We start from the raw sequence: 15,040 nt of genomic DNA on the forward strand, positions 1-15,040 counted from the left end.
CTTGAAGGGAGAGGTTTGCTGAAGACATCCCATTTTGGGCAGGGTGTTCTAATGTCCCCCACACCGTGCACTGTCCAGTTGTGGGACTCTGTGCTAATCCCCATCTACTGCAAGAAGACGCTTCTCTGATGTGGGTTGAATAATGTAATTACCCGAGTTCTAGCTTAGCACGAGCACAGAGTTGTCCTGCAGGTGTGAGTATCCAAAGGGAGTAGAGATGTCCTAGAAGGAAAGACTGGAAAAGAAGGGGAAGAACTAAGGGTCCCTGGGTCTGCCTTACTTGGCAGTTTACCTTCCTGTTTTCCACACAAGAGGGCTCAGACATTACAATACTGAAGCTCTTGCTACTACTGTTTCCAGGGTTCTGTTTGGGGGAAGGAGAGTAATTACTAGGATAGGGAGAAGTGTTTGACAATATTTGAATTGAAAACTAAGAATGCCTGTCCTCACCAGACTACCATAACTTTATCATATTCAGATGATGACCCAACTTACCTGGTAATAAACGAGGGCCCCTAGAAACCAAGCTGTGCTTCCACAAGGCCGTGACTAGGTTCAGGAAGTTCAACCAGTCCTGGGACCTCTGCACTAGGGGTGCTGATTTGAAGCAGCTTTGGAAGTCATAGGACTAGATTAAACACACACACACACACACACACACACACACACACACTCACACACACACCACACACACACCACACACTCTCTCTCTCTCTCTCTCTCACACACACACACACACACACACACACACACACACACACACACACACGCACACACACAGAGAGACATGTGCACAGGCTTGGATGCACATTATACAGGAGTTTCCCCTAGAAGTGAGGGGAAGGCTCATAAGATCCAGAGGGTAAACAAAAGGTCACATGTGTGGGAAAGTGAAAACTTGGGTGCATCTCTAAGGGTCCTCCTCAACTTTACAGGGATAAACAACTACTCATAGAGAAGAAGACTCAGCCGGGAGAGCTGTAAAAGTTGCCTGAAAGCTGTGTGGAGCTCCAAGGAAGCTACTTTCCTGAGTCCCCTGGTGTGTGCATGTGTGAGGGGCACTTTTAAGTGATGCTGCTGCTTTTTCTAGTCACCCCTGCTCCTTCCTGTAAGCAACCCCTCACCCATATTCCTGTGAGTAACCCCAGTGAAAACTCGCTGGTTCACCAAGCTGGATTTTGGTGCAGTCATTACTTTGGTCTGTCACGGATTCCTTTTCTGGGGTTGATAGACATGTGTTTGTTGTGTTGCTACAGAGAAAGTCTGTCATACAACAAATACATTTACTAGATTTCATTAAGGCAGACCCCTAGTGCCTTCAGGAGCTATTTCTATGCATTGGACTATGAAATAAAAAGGCTTTTAAAAGGCAAAAACATAATACCATTACATGAATAAGTAATGGATAATCTTCGTAAAATTTTATGTGTTCACAATTTTTAGAAATCAAGCCATTCATTAACTGAACATCCTGATTGCCGCTTCCCTTCGTTCCTCTTCTCCCTCTCTCTTCCTCCTTTTTTCCTTAGGGAAATGACATGGTGTAGCAGGATTTATGCTATGGGAGCAGGTTGGGAGGCTTTGGTTCTGGTTAAATTCAGAACTGCAGTCAAGCAAGTCAGGCTTCCCTGAAGCCTCTGGTGAACGAGAGATCCACCCCTCACACCACACACAAGGGTTAGCTTCAATGCACCATGGATTAAATGTGGGTAATGAAGGGCCACAAATATGCCTGATGGGTGTGTGGGAGGGGGGCATATCATGAAGGGAAGGCATGCCTAGACATGCTGACTTCAGCAGATGAATAAATAAATAGCCTCTGTTCTAATTGTTGTGGGTTTTTTCCTCTTTTATGACAGTGTCTCATGTAGCCTAGGCTGGCCTCAAACTTACTATGTATCAGAGCGTGACTGTGAACTTCTGACCCTCTTGCTTTGAATAAAGAATGCAGGGTTTACAGGTCTATGCCACTGTATACAGCGTTTGTGGTGTTGGAGAGTGAACCCATGCATGCTAGCTAAGCAGCTACCTCCCAGCCCATCACCGAAACTCATAGGAGCTTCGGAAAAAAATCACCTTAAGCAAAGTAAAGGCAAGTGAGAAAGTTTAAAAATGTGTATACAGCACGAGCTTGCGTACTTGCTAGGGATTTTTTTTGTTTTTAACTATCATCTTTAAGTTTGATTGCACCGTGTTACAAAGAGTGTTATAAGTCGTGTTATAAAGAGTGATTCGATCTCGTTGAACTTGTAAAGATTTGTTTTGGTTCCAGGATGTGGTCTATTTTAGGGAAGCCTCCATGCGCTGCTGAATAGAACGTGCATTCTTTCGTGTTCGGGTGGAAGATTCTGTAGATATCTGCTACGCTCATTTGGTGTGTGTGATTAACTTCGATGCTCTTCTGCTCTTGTCCAGATGACCTCTTTACTGGGGAAAGTAGGGCACTGAAATCACCGAGTATTAATGGATTTATGTTAATCCCAGTACTGTGATTTTTATGAAATCGGGTGTTTGGTACATATACAATTACATATACAGAGTTTGGTACATATACAATTAGGATAGTTTTCTTGAGTAATTGCTCCTTTTATTAGAACAAAGTGTCTTTCATCATCTCTTCTTCTCCATTGAAATTTGAAGTTAATTTTGTTAGGTCATTCTCCACTCTCCCGGCCCCCACCCCAGCATTTCTAGATTTTCCATTCAAACCTTCTTTGAGCCCCTGCACTAAAAAAAGTGTAATTGTTCCCGGTATCTCCTTAGTTCTGGGGGGGGGGGCAATGGAGATAAGGAACCATGAGTTTCTGGGGAGAAACTGTGATTGGGACATAAGTTTGGGAACCAGCAAGTGCATCAAAGATGCTTGAAGGAGAGAACTAAGGGGATACGGGGAATGATTATTTTTTTTTTTTAGTGCAGGGGCAGAAACCCCTGCTGATCAAACCTGTGACCTGAGTTTAATACCTAGAACCTGTGGTAGAGGAGGGGCAGACTCCTGAAAGCTGACCTCTGACCTTCCTCCATGTGTAAGCTGTGGCATAGGGGTGAGGCCACACAAAATCATAAACACACAAATAAATAAAATAACAGTTTTGAAGAGAAAAGTCTGAGAAATCACATCTTAGAGAATAAGAAAAGGAGTAAGGGAGGAGGGCAGGGAGGAAAGTCTGTTTTCAATCACGACGACGTGGGTGCGAGGTGATGACCAAAGTGAAGGGAGATCTCAGGTACACATTGGTCCAGTCGGTGTCTCCTGGACAACTGCAGAGATGCTGAAGAAGGAAGAAGAAAAGAAGGGAAGCAAGAGGCAAGACCGAGCTGGGGAACCAGGGGTCAAAGGTTTGTGGGTAGCGGGATCGAAGTCTAGAAGAGGTCTGAAAACGGCACTCAGCACATTGCAGGGCTGTTGCCACATTCACATAACCTGTAGCTGGGGCTCAGCCTCTCCCTCCTCTCAGTGCTGAGCTGAGATGGAAGGCCATGTTCTAGTGGAGAAGCTCATACCCGTGAAAACTGAAGGTGAACAAAGGGGATGCTACTCACAGCCCTTGCTCGTGGCTACCCATGCACTTCTAGACAGGGCATCTTTTTGCCCTGATGCAGTCTGTGGCCCTTGGTAGTGATTCCCCCCATCCCACCCCGTCCCAAGTGGCACTATGCTTTCCTGTGACTGTTCCTGAGTAGGAAGAGGAAGGAGACAGTTATGAAAGTGCAACTTTAACTCAAAGGAGATGTTAAAAAAAATGAGGTCCAGCCATTCTCCAGCGGTAAATACAGTGGAGGCCAGCAAGCTGTGGCTTGCAGAAATTCTGAATAATTGAGATCGTTTTACAATTGGCCGAACAAAACTTCTGCCAGCACATCTTTCTCTTCTGCAATTCTCAGTTCCAGCTCGTCTGGCTCCCTTCTAATTTTTCACAGCCTTATTATCTGGTGTTGAAAACTATACAATGGTATAGCACAGCATATTTGAATGATCTATTGTTAGTGTGATATAGGAACAGTAACCTCTGTTGAGCGTTTGCTGTGCTGCTGGCACTACGCTAAGCTAAGCACATTATCTTCTTCAGCCGGTTTTCAGCATCCTTGGATGTTCCTGTGAAATGAACTTAAGGATATAAAACTGAGATGCGGAGTATCAATGGCTTGCTTGGGCCCTGAAATGAAGGAAAGGGGGTTGGAGTCATCTTTAGTCAGATCAGTTTCTGGGATGACATCAACCTCTAGTCCTGGTCCAAAGGCCTAAGCATCCAAGTCTCTCAATCTCTCTACCTACTAGTATCTGCTCTGTTGTTCTGCCTTTCTGGCTTCTTCTAACAGGGGCCCAAACCTTCCTTCCTGCTTCCTGTGCCACCACTCCCAGCTCCCCTCCTAGCCCAAGTGGTTAACTTTTCAGTCACATCTTCCCTGTGACTTCTGCTTGCCCCAGCACTTTTCTTCCCTAAGAGTCACTGACCGCCCTTCCTTTGCCCTCTGCACTGCCACTTGTCAGCATCCACCCTCTCTTCAAGGTCCATCTGAGATACAAGCACCCACCCGCAAAGCCCTGCAATCCTCCTACATCAGAGATGGTGTTGTTGCCTCTGATGGTCTCTGCTTATGGAGCTGACAGAACACTTCAAAGGTTCATGGCATAGCATCCCTTTTGACACCCACATCTCGTGTTTACCCTGATGTGCTCTGCTTACTGAGTTGACAGTGCAGTTCAAAGTTTTCCACCATAGCACCTGACTTGACACCTGGGGAATACGCCTTGGCACTCCAGAATGGGAACTAAGTACAGACTTCTGGTAACTAGGGTGGCAGTTGACACAATGCAGTTCAAAGTTTTCCACCCTAACGCCTCCCTTGACACCTGGGGAATACGCCTTGACACTCCAGAATTGGAGTTAAGCACAGACATCTGGTAACTAGGGTGGGGGACAAAAAAGAAATTTCAATCTATGCCCTGAAGAATCTATGCATATTTGATATCAAAATAACATTGTTTTCCAAAATCATTAGGTGAGACTGGGACTCTGGAGAGATGAGTATTCCCATGGCCAGAAGCTCCCTCCACCCCTCGCTAAACACTAGGAAAATCTGCAAGAGCAGCTTCAGAAGCAGGCAACCAGGACACGAAGCCCTCAGGAACAAAACCTGCTTCTCCAATTCTTGTCACACAAGCTGCATGCTGACTAGAGGAAGAACTTTCTTCTGTTTGCTCAAATGAATTACATGTTAACACACTGCTGAAAGGGTCTGAAAATCATTTTCCCCTCGGTAGATATGTTTCCCTTGTAATCAAAACTACGTGATTAATTTGCTCAACGAAGCTATTATGTAGGGTTGGTATAAGCCCACCAACAAGGCTCGTGTTCCACGCTCTAATTTGTGGAGTGCCTCGGAGGCCCCGTGTATTTCCATTTCAGAAATTTGCCCGTGATGGAAACAAAGTCAGATCATATTTTAAAACCCCTGTATTTGTCCTGGAGTCCGCCCACCTCCATACTTGGTGCCTTTCTAAGAGCCCAAATGCTAATCTGATGGTGGTCAGTGCAACTCTTAACCCTTCCTTACCCTTGAGGTACCTCAAGCCAAATCATTCTCTTTCTTGAGAACCCCTACCTGTTTAGAACGTGTCCCTCGGTAGGAGAAAAGGATGGAAAGCTACTAGGTGGCATTCTGACCTCCATGCTTGTGATTCTACAACAATTATATATGTTCAAATCTTCACCCTTACACCAGAGAAACTGCAAAAACAGATTCATGTGGTTGGCAAAACAGACAGTGTTCACAACTTGTAGACTCTGCCCAGCTTCTTGGGATCAACATCTGAGAGAGGTGTGGGACTTGACTTAGCAGGAGGACAAGTAGAATGGTGATAGAGTCACTGCAAAGTCACTTGGTGCCCTGATGCTGAGATGGCCCTTCCAAGTTATTCTTCAATCCCTGTTTCACAGGCTTTTATACCCCAACCGTGAGCATCAGTGCACTCACTACACATGGGAGAACTATTTTCTTCGGCACACTGGCTCCTTAGCCTAGATCAATTGGAAAGAGTCCCCAGTGTGAATCGTCAACATCGGCATTTATAGTCTCAGCCTGTAGCAATGAGCATTTGAGTCCTGGGCAGGGAGATTTGAACAGTGCCTGGCAGTGTCTGCTGCTGTTCATAAGCATCTGGTACCTCGATCAGTGGAAGCCGTGATTACTAGGATAAGCGGTCGATGTGATGCTTATCCTAAGGTTACAGAAGATGCCACTTAACTAAAAATATCGGACTTAAGGCACTTCTTGAAGTAGGAAAAAGTTAAAAATGTGGGGCAATCTAAGAGAAATGTGAGTTTTGGCAGCAAATGGTAACTCATGAGGGAGGGAATCAAACATTATTCTTAGTCGGGAACACCATGTAGAATGCAGGGGGCTAATAGAAGTGGGAGTTCTTGAGGCACAAGCTTGGTTCTCTGGGGACTGAACCCAAGGACTGAACCCCAAGGGAGATCCTGTTGGCAGAACATCTTCAAAGGGCAAAGAAGGAAGTGAAGGACTCCACCTGGGGCAAAAAACTAAGAGAATAAGTACAGAAGTGAGAGATACTCTCTAACAAACTTCATATGGCACTGGCCAAGCCAGAGTAGACTGTGGCTCCTGTTTAGATTAGGGTCCAGCATGCCTCACTGACCAGAAAACACAAAAATGAAGAACTCCAACCCACCCATGTTACTGGGCAAACTCAGGCCTTCCTTCTTCCACAGTTTTCTCAAACCACAGACGATGGGTGACACATCTGTCATGCAGCTTTATAAAGTAGAGGCTGTGTCTCTGTCACCCCGAGACGTCATTTCCGTGTGTTGAACCAGCCCCGTGACGGGACACAGCAAGCAGAGGAGAAGTCAGGTAAGTACTTTAAATCCACATTCTCCACAAGTCACCTTGTGCTGCAGCTTGGTTTATAAGCATTTTCATTAGCAAATCATACCCCCAGCATCTAATGGGTGGACATAAAAGCCTACAGTAGTCAATAGAATGCTTAAGGTATATACACAGTTTGGACTTAATAATCCTAGGCTTTAAAAGGAAAAAGCGTTTGAGCTCCACAATGGTGCATGCATACCCATATACTCCTCCCCACCCCTACTCCTGCACCTGACATACTTTTGCCATACATAACCATTAGTCAGTCCTGCCCATTTGTCCCCCACTTTCCCACCAGCTTAAACACAAAGAGATCCTCTGACAGCACAACAGAACCAATACAACCATGGTCATCACCATGGAAGCTCCAATTCCATGACCCCAAAACCTTAAGCCCAGGGTTGTGCTATAACGCCATCAAATCCCACCTCAGGCTGATCATCCAAGTTTAAGCTCTGTTGCGTCCCAGCTCCAGCCCATTCCATGACCCTTCTTGCAGAGGTACCTGTGCCTTGGTTTAAAGAGAAACTAAGATGAATCTCAGAATTCATTCTGAGATTCAAGCCAGTCAGCTGAGATCGCAAACACAAACACATGCCCCACACATGCGCCCACAGCCCCAGATCGCACGACCTGGGTTACATTCTGTGTAGCATAATTGCAGAAGAAAGATTAAACTAGAGAGTTTTGGCTCAACTAGAAGTGTTATCACATAAAACGGAATGGACAGTGACCCCTGATGCTCCCCACGAGATGGGGACAAACCCCTTTCCTGTTGGCCTGCCAAGAAGTCATAATACAAATTCTGAGTACGTCCTAGGCTTGCGGATATTAATCGAACTCATTTTGCCAGTGTCTACATGCCTAGGAGTCCTGTCAAGACTCATTTTCTCAGCCTATCTGTTCATGCAATCCACCACCTGGTAGTTCTGCGAGCATCTGTCACGACATTTCAACCGTTCTCCAACCTTTAGCTTCTGTTTGCTATTGAGAAACCTCAGACAAATTTAAGGGCATTTTATTTTTTTTCCGTCATCAGTATTGTTAGCAATTTTCATATATCTTTAAATTATTTTTCATATGCTCTTAAAATAGTGAGTGTAACTTTATCAAAGACTATGAACATCAATAATTTTATAGATTACTTGAAGTCATTAATAGAGTTTATGAGATATATTGATAGATTTATAAGATATGCAATTCAAGAGAGATCCGCAACAATGTCTGTGTAATATTTAGGACATGCACACAAGAGCTGCCTGTGCAGCTCAGTGGTAGAATGGCTGCCTAGGATGCTCGGGGCGACAGGTTCCAAACCGAGACACTAGATAAACCCCCAAGTTCCAGCTGAACTATATTTTCCCTTTTAGTTTTACTAATGGTTTGCATTTCACAGCTAGAAAGGATTTTCAAAGTTGAAGGTTTTGCAATGACAGTGACTCTAGGGTTTTATTGAAACATGTTTGCAACATTAAAAGAAAGTCAAGGGTGAACTGCTGGTGACTGTCTGTGACGCAGCCCTCAGAAAACGGAGACAGAAAGATTGAAGTTCGAAGCCAGAGTAAGCGCTATACTTTGTCTCAGAAAGAAAGAAAATATAAAACAAAAACAAACAAACAAACAAACAAGACAAAACAAAACAAACAAACGAACAAACAGAACCAAAGCAAGAACAGAAAGGGGAAAAGAGCAAACCTGAAATTATGCTTGTCATTTGGAACATACCCAAGCTCCTAAAATGATTTAAAAAAAAAATCAAGTTAAAAACAGCTTGGGTCTTAACATTATCCAGCTAACCTAATAAAAATAAAAGAGGTGCCTAATTTTATTTCTGAGACTTTAGAGACTTGTAAGTTGATTTGTGGGCCTTTCCTTACCTCCCTCCTCTCCTCTGGCCAAGATACCCACACACCATTATCCACCATTATCCTAGTCTGCATTGATTTTTCAGCATACATGCAGCCTGACACTGCCACCACGGAAAAGCTTCCGTCTTCTAAGGTACAGGGCACAGAAGTAACTATGACCACAAACAAAAATCTGAAATTACGTCAAACTTTTAGAGGATTCAATGCTTCTCAGATGACCTTGGAAGCCTGGCTACTTCACATGTCTATTATTTAAGCCGTGTTAGTCTTAGAAGACCAGAGAAGTTCCCAGTTTCTCTGATGACCCAATTACCCCGACCCCCAACCCCTGTTGTGGGGTGCTTACGGTTCATTTCCACACCCTTTCAGGCCAAACATTGTCAATGCTCTTGAGCTAACCCTGGCGCACTGTGCAGGGGTTTACACTTAACCAGGAGCCCAGGATCACCTGTCCAAGGGCAGAAAGACGGGGATCCTTAAAGACAGAAGCATCAGCAGCCAGCAGTGACCAAGGCGATCTGCCCTGCAGTTCCCAAGAAGATCAGAATACTACAGAAGCAAAATTTGTGAGGAGGCTGGTTCAGACAAAGATTTGAACATGAGTAACTGTCTTCATTGGGCATTAGCACAGAGGAGTCCAGTTGGCTCACCTCCCAGAATTTTGCTACAGAGCAAGAAGCATCATGTCATACAACCCCTTCCCCCATCTTCCTCCAAAGCAATGAGTGTTCAATTTAAATGCACCTGAAAACCATCTGCATGATTCTTTAGAATTCTGATTTCCAGGCTGAAGCTGTAACCATTCAAATTCAACCACAGTCTCTGGGTGTCAGCAGGGTGTAGAGTGCCTAGGTGTTCAGTAGTTTTTCTAAAACCTGTGCAAAGGCAGGGCAGGCGTCATTATTAGAGGACAGAAAGCTGATTCTTTGTCTAGAACCAGCTGTGTTGTTTCAGGGCTGGAGAAGAGCACTCACCCCACAATGGTGACTCGGGTCTTTTCCTGTGTACAATCTGCAGACCCTGTCTAATATTTTCCATACTGGGCAATGAGATCACAAACTCCAAAACACTAAATCAAAACCGGAGGCATTACGGGTCTTCAATAAAACTCCATAGGCCATACACCAGGGGGAGGGAGAGGAAAATTAAAACCATCACTGAACAGCGGACATACTTTATGTATACATAAATATGTGTGTGTGTCTGTGTGTGTCTGTGTGTGTGTGTGTGTGTGTGTGCCTGCACGTGGGCCAGTGGTACTGTGATGTTGCAAGGACTGTAGAGGAAAAGATATCCAATAGCTATCAGTTCAAAGGAGTGGGGCAGATGAGCAGTTAAAATGTTACAAGTCAAAAATCCCATCCGTGCCTTCAAGAAACCTCAGCATAAAAGACACTTGATTCTTGACACTTGATCAAGGAAAGTGATTCCCTGTGGAAAGAGATTACAGAGATGTGAATATGAAAAGCGAAGTGAACTTGAAGGAGACCGTGCGTTGGTGTGACTATGCAACTACAGGAGGAAGGCTTTGAGACTTCTGAGCTAGTGCTAAAGAAACTGACCAGAGCAAAGACTTTATTTCCAGATGTCAATGTTTCCCAGAGGTATGTGTCTATGGAAATAAAACAATGGACTTGTAATTATTAATCAATATGTTAATTATGGAGGAAATAGGTCACTGAAGTGGGACTGTGCTCCACCCCCTCTGACTTGGTAGGAAGGGAACCTGGGCAGTGCCTTCCTGAAGTTTTAGTGTCCCCAGTGAAATGATGACAGCAGTCACTCTGCAAATCTAACTACCACATTTGCAGGGTGTAAATTATCCTGTCCGTTTGAAGAGTGGAGAGAAGAAATCTAATGAGAAATCCAAGCAAAGTAGGTCTGACAGGCACTGTCTTCATTGAGACAAAAGACTTCAATAAGTTAACCCCCAGTTACCGTGTCCATCTTCCACGTTCTAAGTCCAGGCAGAAGCAGAAACCTCTAAAGCATTGCCCCTGAGTGCACGGGGAGCACGCTTCAAGCTGTTTCCTATTAGGCTGGGCCAGGGTGGATGTGGCTCACGTGTCAGTCTTTGCAGCTGAGTTAGTCTGATCAGCCGGGACATCCTTTGGGCAGCCAGAGACCCTCATTCAGCCCTGCTTTTTAAGAAGTCCTTTACAACTCTGGCTGCCCCCCACCCCCTGTAAACACCACTTTATCTGCTAGACTCTCCTCCCGTGGTGGCTTTTCTTAGATGCCCCCACTTTCCCAAGTACTCAGGGGATATGACCCATGCATAGTTGATGTTCCCCCAATGTTTCCAACGTTAATGTCGCTGTTTAGATTTTTTAGCATGGACACATAAGCATTTTTGAGAGATTATTGCCACGGTGGAGTTTTGACCATGCCTGGGATTTGATGAATGTAGTGTGAGGAGGTGGGGGTTGGAGGTAATGAGGTGAAATAAATCTAATTGCACGATGTGGGTAACTTTACACAAAGAGAAATCGAGTTTTATGACAACTCCCCATTGCCAGGGAAGTTAGGGAGACATACCAATATGCAGGACTCAGGATGTTGTTCAGGTAAGGACTTACAGGAACCAAGGAGACGGGCTACTTCAAAAGCTCAGAGAAACTATCCCACACTCACAAAAGCCACTACTGGCTTTCATAGTTTATTTTTTATCACTCAAGTGCAACCTTTAATGCTTCCATTCTGAAACTCTGAAAGTTAAGGTCAAATAGAGCAGTCAGGTCCCTGCATTTCAAAGCAGGAAGTATCCTGGATCTTCGCTGGTCATGCCCAATTTCCCCCTGTTTGTTCCTAATAAGCTCACATAGCAAGCCTATATTCTTTTTCTTCTCTAGTCCCTGAATTCGATGGAACATCCAAGGTTGTTTTTATTCCTCCAAATAGTTATCTGTTCTTATTCATTCCTTTCATTTGAAAAAAATTGTAAAAGATTTTTCTTTGCTTCTCTTAGCCTGCATTTTTTTTTTTTCTTTTTGGTTCTTTTTTTCGGAGCTGGGGACTAGCCTGCATTTTTAAGCACAGGGCTGTGAGAGGCTGAAACACCTTCTAACGACTGGGGCTGCTGGCGGACTTTTCCCTCCCTGGGTAGCTGGGGTAAACAGTCTCTGTAAAGAGCGGCGGGGTGGGGGTGGGGTAGGGTGGGTATGGGTGGGAGAGGTAGCCTAGTCAAGCTGGCTGGGTGAATACAAGCCTAGGGGTGATCTCTCAATGGGACCTGGAGATGGGGAGGAGTGTGAGTTCCGGGCGGGAAAACAGGTGCTGCGGGCCACTGGCACCCTAAGGTGGGGAAGGGGCACAGGCCTTGTGCTGACTTGGTCGTTGAGGTCAATTAATCTGTGAGTCTCCCTTCTCCCTTGTCCTTCCCTCCTTCATCCCAGACACTCTCCACCTTCCGTGTAGTTTCGGTGCACTCTACAAGCTCCCGCTTCCAGTGAGCTAGATTCCTGTTCGGGTGTTCCCCAAGGCTCTGCAATCCTACTCCCGACGCTTTCTTACATCTGACCACATCTCATACTTTTAAAAAAATGCATTTTCTTATTTTTAAGTGTTGCATAGTGGTAAAATTGCTCATTGTAAAATGTCGTCTAAAAAGTAAGGTAGGCTGTTCTCACACGAAGTCCTTTGCGTAGTCTCTTCTTACACAGAATCCTTACACAAAGAGCTCTGAAGTTTGCTTGCGTTGCTTTAAAAAAAAAAAAAACTCCACGATTTTAAAAGAAAAGAGGTTGTTTTTTTTTTTACTTTAATTTCGAACCATGCAATGCACGTCCCAGTGCTTATCAAACAGTGAAAGTGCAAGGCCTGAACCAAGAGAAACTGGAGCAACGAAACCCATCTCTACCAGCCCCCGACTGGCCGGAGATGCGGCTGGAAAAACCAAGGCTAGTTCAGTGTTTCTCTGGGAATGCAGCCTGTTCGCTCCTATTCTGGGTTCCTTCCCAGCAGAACCAAATCGCGCACCTGCGGGTCCAGAATGGAACTTGCATCTGCTTGTTTAGTTTACTCTTGGAGACCTTGAAATGTGTGAGTCCCGGGGAACAATCAGTCAGTTGCACGCTTCGTTTGCACCCAAATAACTTTCCCGCACGATCCCATCAAAAATCAAGATGATGCTGAGAAGTGAAGCCGCAGCCTGAATGAACATTAGGCTCCTCCATTCCAGACTCCGGTGACAAATGGGCAGAATTTTTCCTAGCGACTTTCTCCGCTCCCAGTCTCCAGTCCCCAGAAAGATTCGCTTCTCTTTTTGACCTCCTTTTTAACTTCCAACGCCTGTGATGCTTGTCTCATCTACTCTACCTGCCTTGAGATACCTGAGCCAGGGACCCTTAGGGACCCTCAGCTTGGCCTCTCTGCCCCTGTGAGCTTTCAGCACCGGGTGGACCAGGCTTTCGCTGCGTGGGGTTTCTCCAGCCCCGGAACTTCCACGTTCCTGGAACCACTGCTCACTCACTTCGTTGCTCGCCGAACTCAGCGCAAGCAATACTATTTTGTCACGTCCAAACGTGGAAAATACGAGCTTTCTTACCTTTGCGCGCACCTCACGGACCATTAGCTGCCCCAGAGCGGTGGAGAAGACCAAGCCGCAATCCGGAAAGTTGAAGAGACACTTTGCCTTCTGCACTCCAACCTTTGAGCCACCTCATCCAGCCAGCTGCGCGGGAACCTGCAAAACCAAGCCGGGACCGGACCCGACAGGGGGCGACAAACTGTAAGGTTTTCCCCAAGCCTAGACGTTTGACCACTGCGTGGTCGCAGCCGGCGCAGCTGGCTGTTGGGGAGGGAACCTGTGAAGGGAAGACTTGCAGTTCAGTTACTCCAGAGAGCCTGCCACCCCAAATGCGAATCTCCTAAATAGCTCCTCCACCTTCTCCTCTTCCAGACCTCTTGGCCACCTTCCGCTATGGAGTTTGATGCTGTCTGGACCGAGCTTCTTGCCGGCGAAGCGCGCGGGCTGAGCAAAGGGTAATTTCGTTGAAACAGCTTTCACAGTGGCACAACTCGCTTTAACTGTTCTTTGAGCTTGTCTTACCAAGACCTCCCCCGCCCCGGGCCTGCAGCCGTTAGCTACTTTGATGCACCTTTCGGTTAAGGAACCGAAGCTGTTTTTCACACCTAGGAGAGCCCACGGTGAAAGATTACACATTTCTTGGTATTCCTTGCCTGACTAGAAATTCTGGAAATTAGTTTAGATTAAAGGCTATCAAATCCCAAAAGTTCCAGAAAGAATTGAGAGAAGTCCCTTACTCCCAAAAGCCTTAAGGAACTCCCCCCCTCTCCCAGTGCATTCTCCTAGGCTTGTTGCACTCTCTACATGCCCCCGCCCCTGCCCCAAACGGAAAGCTTCCACACCTAACATGCCCACCTTAAATCTATGTCGTTCTCTAGGACTTTACTGGAAGGTTGCTCGGTTCTGATAGGCCTGGTATTCCAAGTGTTTACTGTTCTCACTAAGGGGTTGGGACGCCTTCAAGGGTGCACTGATCCCCTAGACCTCGTCCACATCCCAGCAACCTCTGTGAAACTCTTAGAGCTTGAGCTTGCACTGTGTTTATGGGCTGCCAGACAGAGACACTGACTGTTCTCTCTCCACAGTTCCCTCCTCGCCAACCCCAGCCTACTGGGTGTTGTACAGTTTCTCTGGAGAGTCAAGAATTTATGGCAAAGGTCCTTCTGACACACATTTGCACGGGTTGAATGCAGTCCATCAAAGTTCCCCTCCCTCAGAAAAAGGGAGAAAAGGGGTTAGGGCTTCCAGCGAGGCTCGTGAAGCTATGCCGACAGGGTTAACCTGCAGGAGCCTCGAGCAACATCACTGCACTCTTACAGTGAGCAGTCTCCAGGCTGCTCTAAAGAGCTAGGGATGGGAGGTAGTTGGACTCCTTGGAAGGTTCAGGAAATGTGGCTGTTTCCTGAGTTTCCATCAGACCCTCTTTCCTGCTATTTTGTGACTAGCCCAAAGCTCTCGGTGACTACTGGTCTCACTTGGAAACTCTCAAGTCTTGCCTGGCAGGCACCAGTTCAGGTGCAAAACTACAAGACCCTCCCATTGTTTCCTTTGGGATTGCAGCCATTATGAGGCCAGCTTGGAGGCCCCTCACTGTGTATTGAGATGGAATAAAAGAGTTGATTTTTTTTTTTAATGCCAGAGCTGAAGGGTTGTGCAAACTGCTACTTAGGTGGAGAAAAGACCGCTGGGCATTTAGCAGAGACCTCCTGGAAGAGTAATGGCGCTGGGGAAAGGCTAGGCCAGGCTG

This window comes from Rattus norvegicus, chromosome 3 (assembly GCF_036323735.1).
Source record: "Rattus norvegicus strain BN/NHsdMcwi chromosome 3, GRCr8, whole genome shotgun sequence".
Lineage (NCBI taxonomy): Eukaryota > Metazoa > Chordata > Mammalia > Rodentia > Muridae > Rattus > Rattus norvegicus.